Source organism: Orbicella franksi, chromosome 8, assembly GCF_964199315.1.
Source record: "Orbicella franksi chromosome 8, jaOrbFran1.1, whole genome shotgun sequence".
Lineage (NCBI taxonomy): Eukaryota > Metazoa > Cnidaria > Anthozoa > Scleractinia > Merulinidae > Orbicella > Orbicella franksi.
Window position 1 is genome coordinate 10,992,454 of NC_138152.1, and position 21,139 is coordinate 11,013,592.

Genomic DNA, 21,139 nt, shown 5'->3' on the forward strand with positions numbered 1-21,139 from the left:
AATTGGGCAATTTTGCGGGGGGACATTGATCGTATTTTGATTGTAAGAGTGTTCTTGCTCCTGTGCAACTTATCGGAGGTGTACCATCTATATTATCATCTGACCAGAGAAAGATATGAAATGGCAAGCTAGAAACAGTTGTAGATCAAACTCGATTGGATATAAAATTAAACTCGGCTGGTTGAAATGGCATTTCACGGTCACTGCGAGATTTCAAAATCCATTTCGAAGTAAAATTTACTTTGACTCCTATTTGATTCATTTGACATTTCATCCTTTTCATGTCTCGAGAAGCTTCTTGCATCACCTCGCTCAAAATTGAAATTTGAAGACTGTTTGGCAAAAAATTATTTCGGGACGAAAACAACTGTCTTGAAATATCAAGATTGATTTTTCAAGGCGAGGTGATGCAGTAGTTTTTGACGGGATTTTCTGTCAAGTGTGACCTTCGAGAAAACTTTGTGATCAAAAAATTCTGAACGGTGGCCTCTTAACATTTTTCTCAAAAAAGTTGTAAGGGGAAACGCTGTGCAAATTTTTTCAAATTTTCCCGCCAAAAGTCCTAGTTTTTAAACGCGAAATTTATCCTTCATACTTTTTAATATAATTTCAGTAACTGGTTTTTAATTAATTAATTAGTTGCTTATTGCGCAACAATAAAGTTAAATGAAATGAAAACAGCAAGTGGTGGTTTTGACTACGTACTTTATTTTAGCATTGTTAAAAAATATTAAAGACAATAAAAATACTACAGCAAATAGAGGTCAATTACACAGGCGTCTTCAGTATAACTTTTATTGACTGTTTAATACTGTAATTGCATTTACAAACAATTTCAAGTCAGTAAACAAAATAAAAAATTGCGCTTTTAAAAGGGCCTGGTAACTAGTCAAAATGTAGGCTCACTTTTACTATTTTTTGACTATGTAGGGTTGCCAAAGAGAAAAAAAAAACATTCTGGGCTTTTGAACAGAGTCTAGCCAGAAATCAAGCATGTATTTTGAATCTTGATGGGAAAAATCCTACAAAGTGCAAGATTTTTTTGGCCCAAAGACTCAGTATATGTTCGACTCAAAACTAGACCCCATTTAAAATTGCAGACTTTTTCCCCTTGAAGACTTTGGTTTCTTTTCGACTTTTTTCTTGTCCTTTCAAAAGCGCAACCTTTTCATCGATACAGTATGTCCTCGCGAACTAGAGAGAGAGCAGTTAATTTGTTAAACAGATACTTGACGATAAGACAGTAATTTCAACGACACTTCCGGGCTGAAAATTCGGGAATTCGCAAAAACCAATGCAGGCAATGCTAATATTATACCAAAAACTAATCCAGGTAATGCTAATATTCTACCTTAATCGTAAAGCTTCACGGCTTCCTCGAAAACTAGCAAGATGCGAGACAATTTGGTAAATACTAGACATTGCAAGATAATGGTTTGACACTGACAATTTTTTTAATGTTTTGTTCAAGACGTTTCGGCTGGTGCTCGAGCCTTCATCAGTTGAAATACTAACGTTAGTACGCGTGATTTAAAAAAAACAGCACGTTGAGCGCGCGCTGAGGAAAATTCCGCGTGAAGTTTCAAGAAAACGTAACGCGAGACTTATGCGCGTGCCAAAGACTTGTACTTGTAGACTTCTGGGATGGCGATGTGGTCATTTCCAGATTGCGGATTCTTCATTGACATCCAGGCTTCCAAGAAGAGTCGCTCGTGAAAGTTGGCCTCGTGTCCAACAACTCTGACACTTCCCACATTCATTTTGTGGTTGTTTTCGTGGACATGGCAAGAGATCTTGGAGTCACAGTCGAACATAGAAACAGCCCTTTTGTGTTCTGTAATCCGAGTTTTCAGTGATCGTTCAGTTTGACCGTAGTATACAAACTGCAGTTGGTGCAACTGATTTTGTACACTGTGCCAGATTGTGGCCGGTCAACCTTTTCCTGAGCTTTCGGTCGCGGGAACAAACTGTTCACAATCTCTTCTTGGAAGCCTGGATGTCAATAAAGGATTCGCAATCTGGAAATGACCACATCGCCATCCCAGAAGTCTACAAGTCTTTGGCACGCGCATAAGTCTCGCGCTACGTTTTCTTGAAACTTCACGCGGAATTTTCCTCCGCGCGCGTTCGATGTGCTGTTGTTTAAATCGCGCGTACTAACGTTAGTATTTCAACTGATGAAGGCTCAAGCAGCAGCCGAAACGTCTTAAACAAAACATCAAAAAATAGTCAGTGTCAAAACCATTATCTTACAATGTTAGCTCCTGACTCCCACTACTCTGTTCAGCTTTAGATACTAGACAATTGGAGCGTAATTCCAATGCCTTCTTTTGACTCTTGAGTTTTACATTGCAAATCACTAATACGAGCTCCGCCCTAACAATCTTGTCGAAAGAAACTCCGTCGAGATAAACTTTGTCTTGTAAATCTACCTAACTTTTAAAACGTGAAGAAACATCTAAACGAAGTTCTTTGCTTTCCTTTGCTTCTTTCCATGTTAATGTCGCTGCATGTACACTTAAGATGGCAGGCTGCAAGAAAGATAAATAAAACGTTCAATTAACAATGGGTATACTGACACCCAAAGAACAAAATATACATGAAGTGTATTCTGGACTTGAGTTTAGAGTTTAATTCTCTCATTGGGAATGCACTCGTTTGATTTTATCATCATCATGTAGAAATACACGGAGTTTACATAATGATATCAAGAACAACTTGAAACGCGGACAAGCAGCAACACGAAATAAATGGCACCGGCCAAAATATGGCACTCAAAAATTAACTTTTACTTGCGATGGCACAAAATGTTCCTGACTAAACGAGCAATATTTGCATTTTCTTCCTGAGGATGAATTTATCCCTGCTTAATAGACTAGTTCGTTCTAAGTATTTGGTGAAATATCAAGACAATATAGTCAAGTTCATAACTTTTCTTTTCATTGCTTTGTCCTTATTCAGAGTTCTTAGTCAAAAAACAAATTTTGATCTATCTAGACGATTCCTTTTTGAGATTACTCTCGGCATGTATATCCTCTTTACTGTTTCTTCATGATTATGTTTGAGAATGTCAGGAGAAATTTTAAGCTTATCACACACGAGACTTAATAGCTAAGGAAGCATTGATACATGAACCGGAAAGCAATTGGTTGTTGATCCAATTAGACCTATTGTCTCAAAATTTGAATAATCATCAACAACAGTACCTCGGACCCTAGTCAGCCTCCGCTATTTTCGATGTCATCGAAATTGTTGATATCGCATGGTGAAGCGAAATCTTGTACATGCAGCTTTACTGTAAGTTGTGTTCCTAAAAGGACGTTTAATTATCTGCAGTAGTTTCACAGTGATTTCCTTCGTTTCGACATGCTCCGAATAAAATATAACAGCCAAACTCTAGCATGTAAACAAAAACAAAGGTGTGGCTGACTAGGGCCCTTTAAGGGGCCCAACAACCGATTTAGGCGCGCCTTCGCGCGCGTTGCTGAGGAAGTGAAATTTCACTTCCAGTGCCTGAGCCTGGGAAATTAAAACAGTTCAATAGCTTTTATATTCAGTTACAGTTTAGATGTTTTTTTCTATGTGTTTCACAAAAGTACAGTCAAACAAAATCAAAATAAGAGAAAAACAGAAAAACACGCGCAAAAGAAGAGTTATCTTCGTGTGGCTTTTGTGTGCTTCGTTTGAAGTTATCAAAGTGCCCCTGATAGAGAGAACTGCGCACGCGCTATAAGGCTACTTCCGGTAGATATTGGCGACACTTCCGGTTTTAGAAAATATTGCAGATTTTTCAATACCTTGAATCTCTGTCAAAATCTAACCTTATACATGTAGAAATGAAACAAAATCACAGAGAAATGAGGATTTAAATCAAAATATTAAATCAATGAAAAAATCTCGATAGAGTAATATGCCTAGAGGCCTTTGCATTTTTGGAATTAGTCACATGATCATGGGCCTGGCTTGATGACATCATCACTGATGTTACGGATCATGAAAAGGTTAAAACAAATGAAATAACTCTGAACTAACCAAAAAATGGGCAGGTTATAAGAGAACTAATTTTCCCTAGCAATGGCTCAAAAAGATCAATTATTATAGGTCCTTACTGAATGTTTGTATAACCTAGCCCTGAAGGGCTAGGGTATCCAGTTAGCCATATAACAAAGGTTTCTTGAAATATCTTAACAGTGAAATAACATCTGTGTTCAAATAAGTTCTTTGCTTGTATTGTGTAAAGTTATTCCTAGTAAAGGTACTATCAAGTGATTAAAAACCTACATGTGACCCACCTTAAAAGGAATCTAATGTCTCAAATTGATTCTTTTTCCTCTTGAGCCCCAGCAAAGCTTTTATCTTTCCTTTTCTTTTTCTGCATCTAGTTAGAAACAAGAAATGTTTTAACCTTTGTGACAACCTTCATCTCTTTATTTCAAAAACAACACAATTAAAAGTAAACCATCACATTTTTTACATAATATTATTTTTAACCCTGTAGGGGTAAGTTTTGACAATGAAGGTAAGGTTAAGTCTGCATCAGGCCAAGTGATGCAAATCACCGCAGCTTCCACTTGGATGGGATACTAGTGTCACAGGGTTAGCATCCAGTATTAAATACACCCAGTACCCATTTGTACACCTAGGTGGAAAGAGGTACTGTGAGAGTAACGTGTCTTGCCCAAGAACACAGTGCAGAGACCCTAACCATTGGTTTACACCCAGATCGCTTGACTTGTAGTCCAGTACACTAACCATGTAATTAAACCACTGTGTCCTTCCTCCCACAAAACAATCCTCTTAACAACAATTAATACCCCTGCCATTGTAGTCTTAGGGAACACCTTACCCCTGAAAGGCTAAGTTATGCAAACACATAACAACAATTTGTTGAAATAACCGAACAGTTGTGAGACAATCGATTGATCTATATTCATTTTAATTTTCTGCCTAATTTGTGCTCATTATTATTATTTCTAGTACATGATACCAGACATAGAAGAAATTGTGACTGACCTACTAAGGGATCCAATGTCTCAATTTGATTCTTTCTCCTCTAGAGTCTCAACATAGAGCTCTTTTCCTTGCTTTTCTGTTTTTTTATCTAGCGAGAATTTAAACGCCAAATGTTCTAACCTTATGGAATTCCTTGATCTATTACTGTATGTTTTACAAACTACACAATTAAAAATTAGTCATGAATCAAATTTCTGAAGTTTCAACCCTACTAGGGGGAGTTGCCATGATGAAGGTAAGGTAAAGTCTGCATCAGGCCAAGTGATCCAAACTACCACACCTTATCCCAGTTTCTGTAGCATCAACTGATAAGGAGTCTTTCTACTCGCCTTCACCCCCGCCCCCCTCCCCCTTTAAATGGGATGCTAGTCTGTTGCAGGATTAGGCCCAGTATGAAATTCAACCAGTATCTATTTGTATATGATTGGGTGAAGGGGGGGGGGGGGGGAGCACTGTGAGAGTTACAAGTGAGTCATGTCCAAGAACACAGTGCAATGCAATAGCTGAACAGTGAAACAATAACATCTCTATTTGTTTTCATTTTCTGCCTGCATCATGTTCCATTATTCTTAACACAGCTACATGCAAAATTGTGTAACTGATAACTTCTGCAACAAAACACAAAGAAACACCAAGTCTCACCTGATATGGGATCTACTGCTGCAATATGGATCTTTCTCAGCACACAGCCTTCTGGTTGTTATGAATTGTATCTAGTAAGAAATGGGAACTGTAATAACGGTTACCATTTAAGTTTTACAAATTACAGAATCAAAAATAAGTAATCAGATTTTTTAGGTTTTAACCCTACTAGGGTGAGTTTGGACTATGAAGGTACATGTACAGTTGTAAGGTAAAGTCTTCATCAGACCAAGTGATCTAAGCCACCACAGCTTATCCCAGTCTCTGCCGCATTAGATGATCTTGAGTGGTTCTACTCCAATGGGATGTGAGTCTGTCTGTTTCACAGAACTACACAGTTGATTTTTAACAGTGTGAACCCTACAAGGGCAAGGTTCGACAAAGAAGCTAAGGTTAAGTCTGCACCAGGCCAAGTGATGCAAACCACCACAGCTTATCCCAGTCTTTGCTGCATTAGATGATCTTGAGTGGTTCTACTCCGATGGGATGCAAGTCTGTCTGTTTCACAGAACTACACAGTTGATTTTTAGCAGTGTGAACCCTACAAGGGCAAGGTTCAACAAAGAAGCTAAGGTTAAGTCTGCACCAGGCCAAGTGATGCAAACCACCACAGCTTATCCCAGTCTTTGCTGCATTAGATGATCTTGAGTGGTTCTACTCCGATGGGATGCGAGTCTGTCTGTTTCACAGAACTACATAGTTGATTTTTAGCAGTGTGAACCCTACAAGGGCAAGTTCGACAAAGAAGCTAAGGTTAAGTCTGCATCAGGCCAAGTGATGCAAACCACCACAGCTTATCCCAGTCTCTGTGACATAAGTGATAATGAGTGTTTATGAACTACTCCCCCATGGGATACTAGTCTGTCAAAGGGTTAGCACTCGGTATTACGTTCACCCAGAACTCATTTGTACACCTGGGTGGAGAGAGGTATTGTGAGAGTTAAGTGTCTTGCCCAAGAAAACAATGCGGAGACCGTACCAGTTGACTCAAACTCAGATTTCTTGATCTGCAGTCCAGTGTGCTTAACATTAGATTACCGCATCTCTCCTCCCACAAAAGAATACTCCTCAATAACAGCAGCCCAGGTATTGCAGTCTTAAGAAATTTTTGTACACCCTAGCCCGAAGGGCTAAGGTGTAGAATGGCCACATAACATCAGTTTAAATAATAATCCCACCTACATTGTGTCATTCGTAGTACATGAAACCAAACACAAAGAAATTGTGACTTACTTATATGAAATCTGATGTTTCAATGTGATGCTTTCTCCTATTGAGTCTCAGCACATCAAATGCCTCGTCATTAGCCTTCATTGTTGCTGCTCTGTTTTGAATCTACATGTAGTAAGAAACAGGAAATGTTTATGACAGCCTTCATCTCTTAAGTTTTACAAACTACACAATTAAAAATGAGTCATCAGCTTTTTTTAAAGTTTCAACCCTACTAGGGGAAAGGTTTGACAATGAAGCTTAAGTAGAATCTATGTCAGGCTAAGTGATCCAAAACACTGCAGCAGCTTATGCTATTTTCTTGAAGCATACTGTACAGGTAAAGTGATAAAAAGCACTTCTCTCCCCCTCCCCCACCCCCTTGATGGGATGCTAGTCCATGTACAGATAGGGGTATCCCCAGCATTGAATTCACCAAGTACCAATTGCACACCCGGGTGGACAGACACTGTGAGAGTAAAGTGTCTTGCCCAAAAACAAACCAAAGACTGCTTCATACACAGTCCAGTGTACTGACCATTACATGTAGACCACCATGTCTCTTCAGTTCAACAATAACAAATATTATAACTACATGTAAATAACATGAAGCCAAATGGTCCAGGAAGTTTAATTATACTTATTGTAGTCAATGTTCAACGCGTTACTTGGCTTTAATCGATAAGACGAAATGTGCAATTTAATGATAGAGTGCGAAGAAAGCGATGAAAAGGGAGCGATTGAAATGTTGTATGACTAGGAAGCAAGGAACACGTAAAAGGAAAATGGCAGGGCGGTAAATGAAACGAGATGATAGTTGCGTCACGATGAAAATGCACAAATAAACTAGAAAGACGCATACAAAAGGGGACTGAAACAAAACAAAATTATGTGAAAAAACCTGACAGAATATTGATAATGAGAAAGCGAGATTAACGAAAAGAATGCGATGATCATGAAAGAATGCACCTACAAACAGAAAAATAACAAAGAATTAAATGCAGCTGCAACAATACTTAAAGAAATTAATTTGGGTTCCTCCTCCCACAAATGAACCCTCATCAACAACATTATAAGCAGCATGGCTAGGTTATCTGTAGTCACAATCATGGTCCAACAAAAGATTCTTGAAATAGCTGAACAACATTGAAACAACCCGTACCCACTTCATTTTTAATTTTTGTCTCCATAGAGTTATTAGTTCTTGTGCAGGTACAGTGTAGCAAAAATAATAATATTTATAACCACTCCAACCCTCAAGATAAGGTGGAGTATTTTTAGGATTTCTCATGGGTATCATTCAAGTCAATTTTGTTTTATTTCACTTCTACCTAAAAAGTCAAAAGGTGAAATTTCTCAAGTTTTTTCAGCTTTTTGCTGTTTTCATAGGAAAATGTCAGATGCACTGGTTACATGGTAATTTTTTAAGTATAGTCAGTGGACCCTCTGTGATGCCATCTTGCAAAGTCCATTAGCAAAGAAAATATACAAAGCATCACAGGATACTTAATTATAGTAGTAAACACAAGCAAACATGATTTTTGCCCAATGTTTGCATAGGTTGAAGTCCAAACAAAACTAACGTTTTACAACTTTTGGTATGATGTGATGTGCACTTTAACCTTATTTTATGCCAAATGTATTTTCAATAACATATTTTAAATTGCACATGGACCAAAAACTTAATGATCAGTAAGCCCACAGAAACATGCACTCCATCTTTATCCACTGCATTGCAGTCTCAACACCTACAGACAGCCTGTCACTCAGAAAATAATTCATTTATTCCTTGCATATCTACATTGTATGTGTTTGTATCTTCTCTCTCGCTAAATCAGTGTTGTTTTATCTAAACATGTCCATTGGGTCCCTTTATCATAATATTCTTCTCTTTGGTATCATTCTACATTTATTTAAAGCAAGCTTTTTTTCTGTGGCTTTGTTTTGAAGACAAAACTCATTATATTTTAAAAAGCTGCTTTAATAGCTTTTGCTATCACTTGCCTACCAATAGTAGTTTCCATGTTGATATCGTCATGTTCTGTCATGAAAATCTAGGCTCCAGACAAGTGATGTTCAGTTTGATGTGTTTCATTCTGTGGGAACAACCAATGTTCATGTATGAGGTGACTATTAAGTAACTGCATTACATACATTCATTTGAAATTTATAATTTAAGTCTGAGTGACTACACAAACTTTCATGTTGTACTCTACATATCATCTGTTTTGTACTCTGTGGTATAGGAGTTATTGTACAGTCGAACCTCAATTATCCGTACCTCGATTATCCGGATTTCTCAATTATCCAGACTTTTTCTCTAGTCCCAATTTTGTCATGAATATTTATTAGTCATGATCAAGATCCGTAGCAATATTCTTTTGAAAACTATAGCATTGAAAAGTGCAGTCAAAAACGAGTTTGTTTTGTTTTCAAAGAGCAAAAGCAGCACTCGCATGCAACGTAACTAATGAAGAACACTCAAATGAGTTCTGATTGGCTAAGTGTTGAGTGGTTCAAGATGTCCAGTAGACCATATTGTTTTCCAAACGATTTGTAAAAGTGTTTCACGATTAAATGTTGCTTTATTTAAATAGTTTTGTTTCTCATTAATATTCATATTTTGGCTTTATTCATATATTTGATTATCCAGATCCTCGATTGCCTGGACTATTTTGCCTAGTCCAAACAAGTCCAGATAATCGAGGTGCGACTGTAGCTATATCTATAACTCATCATTCATTGTGCAGTCACTTGGGTGTCCAATTGTATATCCCGTCACAACTAAATTCTGTAATTGGATTCACACACCACTTACTTGTGCATTACTGGCTTTATTCTCTGTGTTTCCCACAGTGTTAAAAATTTATCGAAAACACTACCGAGTGTTTTTGCTTAAAAGAAGTTTGTACTAAAGACTTTGTTACTAATGGGGTTATTAGCAATCAACCTTGTTCTGCATGCTTGTCCGTCTTGAAATTACACTCGTGCGATTACATGTGGCTTGTTGACCAAGCATGAGGTCAAGATGACTGGATATTGGTCAAGCTCTATTTTTGCACGTTTACGGACCAAAACAGAGTCAAGGCCTATAAGCAAATAAAAAAGAACAAGGCCAATATTCAGCAATATTCACCGAACATGTTAAGTCAGTATATGAGTTATTACATGTGATAAGGAACAATTTTATCCTGTGGGACACAGCACATAACCCCCACTGGCAAGATAGTGCCATTTTGCCTGCTGGGGTAGCCAATGATAGTGCAGGATTATCAGATTCAGGGAATTGTAATAATTTGATTAGAAGGATAACATCAACAATTTACAGGGAGTTTCATTAAGGGCCAAGCACTGGGCAAATTGACCGGCTACATGTGAGAATGATTTTGCCTCCCTGGTTTGATCAGAAGAAAGTTTTTCTTTAATATAAAGAAGTTTTGCCTACCTGTGGAAACCAGTCGCTCGATCTCCTGTTGAAAATTTTAATGAAAGCCCTAGAATTTAGCTTTCAACTGGATTCAAAAATATGAACAGCTATTTGCTCTTGGGCGCTAGTTGCAATGAAAACCAACTTGGTATTGAAGCCCCAATGAAAATTAAGAGTGCCTGCCTGTAAAAATCAGACAAATTCTTAACTTCGCGGCAAGGGTCGAAAATTCGATTTGGCTCATATTCTTATGGTAGATAGGCTAGGGCACGACAAAAACTACTGGATAGTTTTTTTGGCAAAATATCCTTTTATTTCAAAGAAATATGCAAATTACCAAATTCCGTTAAAATCGTCATTTGACGCACCATTTTATTAAGCAAGTTTGAGAGCCTCGCATGCAAAACCACATCATTCTTCCGTCTTTAAAACCCTCAAATATTTTTGTGCAATGTTTAAATGTGTACTGGGTTGATTCTAGGGAAAGTTGCGTTGTCGTTTTGGGTGCAAAATAATTAAATTTCGAAGACATGTATTTCATTCACTTAAAAGTACTTCGTGAATATAATTAATTTTCACCATGTGCGAAACCTTCAAATGGATCAAGCTTCTGGTGGTTGAATCGCAGAAGGATGGTCTACAGATTCCTGTAAAAATTTCTTTGGGCAAATGATTGTGAGCGACGCGAGAGCTTTTCAAAGTACGTCAAAAATGCAAACATTTGACCATCCGTCGTCAAATTTCAATTTACGGGTTAGACATATATTTTAGCATGCGCCACATGACTTGACCTATGTTAAGTTGAAATAGACTCAGAGCTAATAATTTCGAAATGTTCTTACCTCATTTGCTGTAAAAGGCAGGTCCAAAGCCGATTTGACGTGTTTCTCTCACCATTCGTCGCACATAAAGCAGAAGTTTGCTTTTGTTTACATAACGTCCGATGTACATCGCCAACTGTCAACTTATTTAACGGTCGAATACCATGAATCTGTGACCCTCTTTCGACACATATGATCACCACTGCATCTAAGTCCAAAACGGCTAAGTCATTTGTAGATAGTTGCTTGCTTTGCACTACACCAAACTATTACGTTTGATCATCATGGTTTGATGGTTTGAATCCTTGCTTGCAGCGGTTCCTTGTTCGTCACGCAATGCTGTCATCCCATTTTAGGGGATACGGGTAGGACAATTTCTATCCTAATACGTAAGGCTCCGTAAGGCTTGGAATCACTGGGAGCACACAGTCGTGTTGAGTAGGAAGAGATTGAATTAAGAAATGAAAAGAATGAATAGTTTACCATTGCCCCTGTTGTTATCTTTTACTCGACCACCGCTACCTATGTACATGCCCTGCGTAATACTGTAACGCTAATCTCATACCTAGGTCTTTTCGCGCTATGCAATTATTTTTGTTTTATACATGTAATACAGTGGGCTACCCCCGGGGAAATGGGTGGTGACCGCTTAATGGGGCTAGCCGCTCAAATAGAGATTGGTGTACCTTGAATATTTAATTTTTCACTGTCGGGCTATAAATTTCTTGGCGAACATGGAGTCAATTCAAGACAATCATGATAGACGTGTGTTTGAATTATCACTCGTCATGCACTTCAGTTTCAGACTCTTACCTGCCATCGCCCTTTCCAAAACAAAGTTCTTAAATTTTGGGTGGCCGCTTAATAGGGGTAAAGACAATAATGAAACCCTTATCGGAATGACCAAATGGTGGGCGCGGAGGTAACTGATCAATAGGTGTTTTATTTACAATATTTTACTGACGATAATTTTGGACTGTATTGACAACAGTCCACTATTTTCTGTTACATACCAATGCCTCGCCACCAAGCAAACAAAATACGCCAAATTAAATGGCATGGCCAGGGCTATTTACTCACGTAATTACTAATTAAATTTAGTCTTTTTTTCTCACGAATTAGACACGTTGTGATTTCCTATTTTTATTTCAGGTAGTTCTTGCTTCATTGATCTATAATTTGTTTATGGCGATTTTCTTAAAATTCTAGTGAGTACAGGCACTAGCTTTATCAGCTGTTGTCTGAAACGTCAGAACGTACAACAAACGTGATTTGGACCGACGCCGCGTACACTATAGAAGACGATTATATAAATATACACATATTATTATATATATGAACAAACAGATGAACAATGATTAAATTGCTTCACTTATCCTGAGAGTACTCTATACAAAATAGATTATAATGTGCAGCGTATGCCGTGACAGCATTGCGTGACGAACAAATAACGGCTGTAAGATTGTGCTGCGCCGACACGCTTATCAACAATGGTCAGCAATCGATCAAACGCAATATTTTGGTGAAGCGTAAAGCAAGCAACTATCTACAAATGACTCAGCCGTTGTAGATTTAGATGCAGTGATGTTCATAAGGGCAGAAAGATGATGAAAAATTAAATATTCAAGGTACACCAATCTCTATTTGAGCGGTTAGCCCCATTAAGCGGTCACCACCCATTTCCCCGGGGGTAGCCCACTGTATTACATGTATAAAACAGAAATAATTGCATAGCGCGAAAAGACCTAGGTATGAGTTCAGCGTTACAGTATTACGCAGGGCATGTAGGTAGCGGTGGTCGAGTAAAAGATAACAACAGGGGCAATGGTAAACTATTCATTCTTTTCATTTCTTAATTCAATCTCTTCCTACTCAACACGATTGTGTGCTCCCAGTGATTCCAAGCCTTACGGAGCCTTACGTATTAGGATAGAAATTGTCCTACCCGTATCCCCTAAAATGGGATGACAGCATTGCGTGACGAACAAGGAACCGCTGCAAGCAAGGATTCAAACCATCAAACCATGATGATCAAACGTAATAGTTTGGTGTAGTGCAAAGCAAGCAACTATCTACAAATGACTTAGCCGTTTTGGACTTAGATGCAGTGGTGATCATATGTGTCGAAAGAGGGTCACAGATTCATGGTATTCGACCGTTAAATAAGTTGACAGTTGGCGATGTACATCGGACGTTATGTAAACAAAAGCAAACTTCTGCTTTATGTGCGACGAATGGTGAGAGAAACACGTCAAATCGGCTTTGGACCTGCCTTTTACAGCAAATGAGGTAAGAACATTTCGAAATTATCAGCTCTGAGTCTATTTCAACTTAACATAGGTCAAGTCATGTGGCGCATGCTAAAATATATGTCTAACCCGTAAATTGAAATTTGACGACGGATGGTCAAATGTTTGCATTTTTGACGTACTTTGAAAAGCTCTCGCGTCGCTCACAATCATTTGCCCAAAGAAATTTTTACAGGAATCTGTAGACCATCCTTCTGCGATTCAACCACCAGAAGCTTGATCCATTTGAAGGTTTCGCACATGGTGGAAATTAATTATATTCACGAAGTACTTTTAAGTGAATGAAATATATGTCTTCGAAATTTAATTATTTTGCACCCAAAACGACAACGCAACTTTCCCTAAAATCAACCCAGTACACATTTAAACATTGCACAAAAATATTTGAGGGTTTTAAAGACGGAAGAATGATGTGGTTTTGCATGCGAGGCTCTCAAACTTGCTTAATAAAATGGTGCGTCAAATGACGATTTTAACGGAATTTGGTAATTTGCATATTTCTTTGAAATAAAAGGATATTTTGCCAAAAAAAACTATCCAGTAGTTTTTGTCATGCCCTAGCCTATCTACCATGAAAATATGAGCGAAATCGAATTTTCGACCCTTGCCGAGTTATTTTCCATTTTTATGGACAGGGACTCTTAATGTTAAATGTTATTGTCATGTGCTCAAATTCACCGTCTAAAAAGGCTTCCGCCCTCTTACATTATTCTGGAAGTTCCTTTTCAATTTGAAGGACTAAATCTTACTTACCGCAATATAAGACCAAGCCACAGAAGAGCAGATAAAAACAGAAAAACACCAAAATGTCTTATCTTGCGAGACACTTCACCCGCCATATTTACGAGGATATCGTGCCTCTGGACACGTGATCTTTGATTGTGCTTTCACCGGCAACCTCATTCCCAGGGTCCTCTCTCTAGCTCTCGAGGTAGAGAGAGGACCCTGGGAACGAGGTCGCCTCAACCGGATGTGGTATTAAGTTGTGACGTCACGTATTTTCTATCCTGGCAGCTTATAGTTTATCTTCAATCAACAGAATATTTATACGAAGATAGTCATAAAGTTCAAAGCTGGCTTAATGCGGTCCTCTAAAATGGATATGCTCAAAGGCTGAAAACTCAAAAACTACTTCTAGTACCAGGCATAAGACTTCTTATGACTGTCTTTGTCATTTTCCCATTAACTGGGTTCCCATAATAATCGCAAAAACTAGAATTTTCAGGCGCCCTGTTAAGGGACGGGAATCGGGATATCTTCCGGGTGTCTCTGGAAGTGTCACGCGATTAGCTGTTTCCACACGTGCTGTAAATTATAGCGGATCGTCTGCACGAATCGTTTTTGTTTTTTGATAAGGTAAGTTTAGAGCTTTTAAAGCCACCGCATTTTCTTTTGTACAGATGTCAAGCTGTATTTTTAAAGGACGTGGTACTGCTGTGGCGTTTTTTCCAGCCATTTAAGTACTGTAAATAAGTCGTGTCGTTAAAAACATAAATATTTGTAATCCAAAAGGATCAGTTACTGCGTGGCACAGTTCACAGTTAAAAAGTTGTAAATATTAATAACACAGTGCCAAATTAAAAACGATGTCTATAGCAGATGCTTCGGACCTAGTCCTTTCTCAGTCAAACCATAGTCTGTCAAAAGACGTTAATCTTTTTGCTACGAGTTCCTTTTCCTCGAGCGCGCGAGCGATACGAGGGCGCGAATATCTTTTCCCTGGACCACCCCTTCGAGCTCCTTGAGTTCGGGCTTTACTCAAATCCCCTGCGGTTAACACTTTATTCAAGCCAAAATAGAGCGTCTGTGGACACAAAATAATAAACACGTCTATCTACAAACTTTCTTCAGAAATATTTCCTTGTGCTTAGTAAGATTATAAAAAAGCCTTCGCCTTTGATAGAAAGAATCAAACTCTACCTCCTTTCTTTTCAGCTCTTGGGATTTTTTATTCTAACGCAAAGTTGGGACTCGGACTGGCTACGCACGAGGAGTGATAGTTTTTTAGACCAGGTGTTCCCGTCTCGTGAAATTCATCATTGCAATCTTAACTTGACGCCTGAATACTGAAGCATAATTAAACTCCAGTTTTTGAAGGGGGTCTAAGTAACTTTTAACCATCTTATGCGTGGCTGCAGAATATCATCTTCAGTATCCTTCTTTTAATCAAAAATTCCTGTTCTTTTTTAAATTTGAAGATAAGCTGAACTCCAAGTTGCAATGACGTCTTGACATACTGATATTTATTCAATATTCAGGCTGACTTAATCAGGAGCCACCTTGAACACAAAAAAAATTGGACGAGAAAGCAATGAAATTTTGTCTTTAAATTTTCAACTACACCAAAACAAAGGTAGAAAACACGGAAAATACTATGGAAACACAAGGTTTTTAGAAAAAACTTTCGAAAAACATGATGTTTTTTTTCCGAAACACAATATTAAACGTCTTCGGAAAAATAAAGATAGTCGTATTTGTCTTGTTACGGTCACTTGACGACTGATAATACATATTTTTTCTAGAGTATGCAAAATTAGAAGCGGACAATCTGTTTGCCACAGGAATAAACTTAAGTTCAGTCGCTGGAGTGGCGTTTAATTAACTTACTTTTAATTTCTAACAATCGCATGTTGGGCTGTAGAATGTAACGTGCGCGTTCAACATCCTACCTTTTGTCAAAACTTTAACAAAACCGAAGAATATATAAATGGATATGTATTCAAATTTAGGCCAACTTCATCACAAACCAACTTGAACAAAACAAAAAAAAAAACACATTACTTAAGAGACAAACAACTAGACAATGTTTAATTTTCAATAAAGAAAAAAAACAACAAAACAAGACAAAGATGGGGAACACGGAAAAAGTGCTGGAAATTCCATTTTTTTTAACTGAGTGACTGTTAAAAATATGAGTTTGGAACGTTTATTTTAGGTTTATATTTTCTTTCATTGTAGAAAATATACACCTATTAACAGGCGCGCAAGATGGAAGCGTAGTTGACAAAACCGCTGATCGAAATATTTAACTTGCATTATACGTGCGTAATTTGAATGGGAAGTCTTAGTAATAGTGGGAGGAGTCAAACTGGTATGCGCAGAAATAGCTCTGAATGGTTCATCTCTCACAGCTGCCACGTTTGCCAACCACAGAGACACAACAGACCATCCTTCATTACACAGCGTTGACTCCTAAGGAGGCGTTATTTCGTCTACACATCTCCAGCTGGTTCAGTCTCAATATTATCTTGATATTTTCCACAGGCCTTGGGAACTGAAGACATCCGTTGCGCTTTAAAAATGAATGTTTTTGGTCTCGTTGTTTTTTTGTCATGGATTTCAATAATGTTTCGTCCGACGCACTCGGAGGGTGAGTTCAAAACTGTCCTTACATTTTAATTTATGCTCTTTAATTGCCGTTTTATACACCCTGAAATTGTGTATCCTAACACCCACCAATTTTCCGGGTTCGTATCACGAACTCTACCTCATAAGACGGTTGTTTCTTCCTCTTCCTCTCGTTGGCCTTTTTCCGAAGTACTCCAATTTCCCCCTCTTCATGAAAGCCGACATTTTTAAATTTTAAATTTGATCAGGAATCCAAGCGCAACGGCTTTGTCGGTTGCAAGTTGATTACATGCTGCCCTCCGCCGAGCATTTCACGTTAATATTTTCTCGAATAAAACTTACGCGATATTTCATTTATCACTCACAAAAACGGAGAAAAATAACTGAGTATTTTGTGTAACATTTTTATCTCCTGTCTGCCTCTTTTGCGAGAGTAATTTCGATCCTTAATTGACGATGCGCGAAGAGTGTAAAAGATAAGACGCATGGGAAAATATAAATGTTCTTATTTGGTTCAAACTTTTTGATGATGAATTTGGGAAACTAACCTTCTCTTTCGATCTAAAACTTGCAGTTCAGTCATTTTTGGTTTCCTTGTCTTTCGTGGAAGCTTTCTTTATTTAGCAATGTCCGGTATTTAATTAAGGATAGTTCTTGCCTGTGAAAATACTGAAACAGGTTTTGAGACAAAAACAAAAAAACAACATTTTCAAGGAGATTTCAAGTTCTCGATGCGTTAAGTCTTTTAGAAATAACATTTCAATAACTTTACTGGAATTTATTTGTTATTTGCCTTCCAGTTGTGTTGAGCATCTAAGAGGCAATTTGCACTAGACGTGGTCAGATGTGACACTCCCTAAAATGAACATGACTGGCAACGTTTGTGTTACAGCACGCATTTCAAAAAGTAGAATTTGATTCCGTCACGAGACGATTTTTTAACGCAACATTATAAATTCGGGCGCCCATGTTGCAAGTTTTTTGAATCCCTTTCAAAGACCTGCAACATGTTGCCGCATCAGGCAATTTTTCATGCACCTTTTGTCAAAACAAAATTGCGAGACAGGTTGCTTGAAAAAACGCAGTGTAACAGCGCCGTAGGGTCAATTGACTGGGCTCGCTTTTGGTACAATTGCCGACACATAATTCTTTACAAAACGCCGTCCGACAAATTGCTACATGCATTTATCGTAGAGCGTCGCTATGTTCTTAAAACTGATTCTCTGTCAGCATCTAAATAAAGACGAAGATGAAGGAATCTCAAAACCAGCTATTTTCTCACTAGATGGGAAAAGGGATCTGTAAAATGCGTGTCTAGTATGTATTATATCGCCTAAAGAAAGATGATGCTGCATTTTGGTTCAAAAAATTGTCAAGGTAGTTCACTCATTGCTTAGTGTTTTGTGTGAACTTTGTGAACAAAATTTTCGAAGTGCAGGAAACGTGCGTGGAGCTCAAACGGCGAATAACCGAGAGGCAGGCTTTCTTGTTATAGTCGTAACAAACGTCTATTACATGTGATGCTCTTAATTATGAACATAAATATGAAATTTTGCTAATGTGTTGTGCCTAAGCTTTTCGAATTAATCTTCTGCTATGGAGGTAATTATCCTTTGCGTCCTGTAGATCATCAAAACAAACAATAATAAAAATAGAAACAACGTCTTCCTCGCATAAAGTCATGAATATTAATAACAAAGCACTCGACTATTTAGGCTGTGAAAAACAGCCGTCCTTCTTCGCTCCCGGCCCAAGTGGCGTTTCGCTAAACGCCACTCGGGGAGATTTCAAGTTCTTGATGCATCGCTAATTTTTCCAACAATTTTGTTTCGCATCTACGAGGCAATTTGCACGAGGCGTTGGCTAGTGTAACACTCCTTGCACTGGACATGTCTCGCACGTTTTTGTTACATCAATGCAAGGCATGTTTATAACCTAGTATAACAGCGCCTTTTGACACGATTGCCGACGCATAATTCTTTACAAAAGTTCGTACGAGAAATTGCACATGCATTTATCTTATAGCATCACTACGTTCTTAAAATGATTCTCTGTCAGCATCTAAATAGAGACGAAGAGGAAGCTAGAATATCAAAACCAGCTATTTTCTCAAAAGATGGGAAAGGGGATCTGTAAAACGCGTGTCTAGTATGTATTATATCGCCTAAAAAGGATGATGCTGCATTTTTCGTTGATGAAATCGGCAGGGTAGTTAATCTGACACCCAGTGCTTTGCATTTTGTGTGATATTTGAGGACAGATCTTTCAAAAATCTTCCGAGGGAAAGAAAAGTTGGAGTTTAAACGGCAAATAATCGAAATGCGGGCTTTCTTGTTACACTGAGTCGTAACAAACATCTCCTATTACTATAGGTAATGCTCTTGTTAAAAAATATATTATCTGAATTCAATCATAAACATAAATATGATTTTTATGCCCATGGGTTCTGTCACAGTTTTGTCGGTCAGTCTTCTGTTACAAAGGTAATTATCCTTTGATTTCTGTGGTCTAAAAATAATAACGACTTCTTACGAGCTCCAAAGCACTCGACAATTAATAAAGGAAGTTATTGCCAGTAACAGGTGGATTTGAAATACTGTGATGTTTCCTTTGCACGCTACGCTGGAAAAAATTGGAAAATGCAACAATCACCGGTCATTTTGGGCGTGTGTTTGAGGAAAACTCTGCCAGGGAGATCACTTGATTGTCGTTATGTCGTCGTTTTCGAAAAGCTCTGTTTTCAAAATGTTTCCCGTTCACACTCAGCGCCAGCCGGCGCGTTCAGCATAATTTAAATTCAGTTGTTTTGAATGGCGTTTAACTAACTTTTAACCATCTTATGTGTGGCTGCAGAATATAATCTTCAGTATCCTTCCTTTCATCAAAAATTCCTGTTCTTTTTTAAATTTGAAGAGAAGCTAAGCTCTAAGTTGCAATGACGTCTTGACATACTGATATTTATTCAATATTTAGGCTGACTTAATCAGGAGCCACTTTGAACAAAAAAAATAATTGACGGGAAAACAACGAAATTTTTTGTTTAAATTTTCTACTATACCAAAACAAAGGTAGAAAACAAGGAAAATACCATGGAAACACAAGGTTTGTAAAAAAAACTTTCAAAAAACATGATTCGTGTTTTTTTTTTCCGAAACACAAAATAAAACGTCTTCGGAAAAATAAAGATAGTCATGTTTGTCTTGTTACGGTCACTTGACCACTGATAATATATTTTTTTCCTAGAGTATGGTAAAATTAGAAGTGGACAATCTGTTTACCACAGGAATAAATTCAGTTGCGGGAGTGGCGTTTAATTAACTTATTTTTAATTTATAACAATCGCATGCTGAGCTGTAAAATGTAACGTACGCATTCAACATCCTACCTCTGTCCAAACTTTAACAAAACCGAGGAACCCTAACCCAAAATGTTCTCTCGTCCAGACTAAGCAGCAGGCCAACGTTTTCAAATTCCTCCTATTTGAAGAGCGTTTTTGTGACGGATTAGAGGAGACGGTAGGCCTAACCATAGAAAGATAGCCGTGTTTTCAAATTCCTCCTGTTTCAAGAGCGTTTTCATGACGGGTTAGAGGAGACGGTAGGCCTAACCATAGAAAGATAGCCGTGTTTTCAAATTTCTCCATTGTAGTGTGGACGCGGCCTGAGTTTTTCACCGCTTTTTCTCACAAATTGAAGTAAATTTCAATGATTGACAAAGCGTTCCCTCACCAGCCGCTCCCTAGATACAGAGCGTTATCAGTGAGATTGTCTAACGGAGGCAGCACCTCCCTTCTGTTTAAGATATTCTAGATTCTTTTGGTGTGTCTATTTTATTATCTCTTTGCTTGTATAGGCCTAGAATTCGACGAATACGTTTCAAGTAAAGACTTCTGCCTGATTCAAGATTATTTTGTAGTTTTTTAAAATTTATTTCGAGATTGCTTACAGACCTTACAAGATTGATTACAAGCAATACTGTGTAATAAGGGGTGGCGTTTTGTGTCGCTGCCATTCAGAGGTATTTCTGCTCATCGATACTCAGCTATAAGAGAGCGACATGGCCGCTTGCATCTAACAGTTAATTTTTTATGTAGGGTACCAGAAACATATTAAGCAAGTCTCGATATTTTTCTCTCCATATGACAGTTTCAGAAGCTGGCATAAGTATGGCCATCACGGTGCTTCTGATGTCTCAGATCTTTTATAAACTGGACGCTCAGCAGTGTATAATTCGAGGCGAATATTCCATCCGCGGCATGATGTTAAAAAGACATACCTACATCAAGGAGAAGACCGGAATCTGGCTCAATTGTTTAGACAAGTGTGATGATGACGTCAGATGTCAAAGCTTTAACTACGTCATCAGCCAAG

At 38.0% G+C, this 21,139-nt stretch overlaps 1 long non-coding RNA gene across 4 annotated transcripts; it reads right to left on the bottom strand.

Annotated features, from left to right (window-relative positions):
• Nucleotides 1-836: 836 nt before the first annotated feature.
• Nucleotides 837-14,737, bottom strand: LOC145495956 (uncharacterized). Of its 4 annotated transcripts, XR_014050504.1 has the most exons (7): nt 9,815-10,248; nt 8,873-8,960; nt 6,889-6,990; nt 5,656-5,743; nt 5,014-5,101; nt 4,293-4,378; nt 837-2,531 (listed from the first exon to the last, which is right to left on the bottom strand). It is a non-coding gene; the product is annotated as an uncharacterized LOC145495956 (long non-coding RNA). The 4 variants fall into 4 exon arrangements; XR_014050505.1 differs by lacking the exons at nt 837-2,531; nt 9,815-10,248 and adding an exon at nt 14,175-14,737 and having other exon boundaries at nt 4,131-4,378; XR_014050506.1 differs by lacking the exon at nt 837-2,531 and having other exon boundaries at nt 4,131-4,378; nt 5,656-5,726.
• Between the last annotated feature and the right edge of the window lie 6,402 nt (nt 14,738-21,139).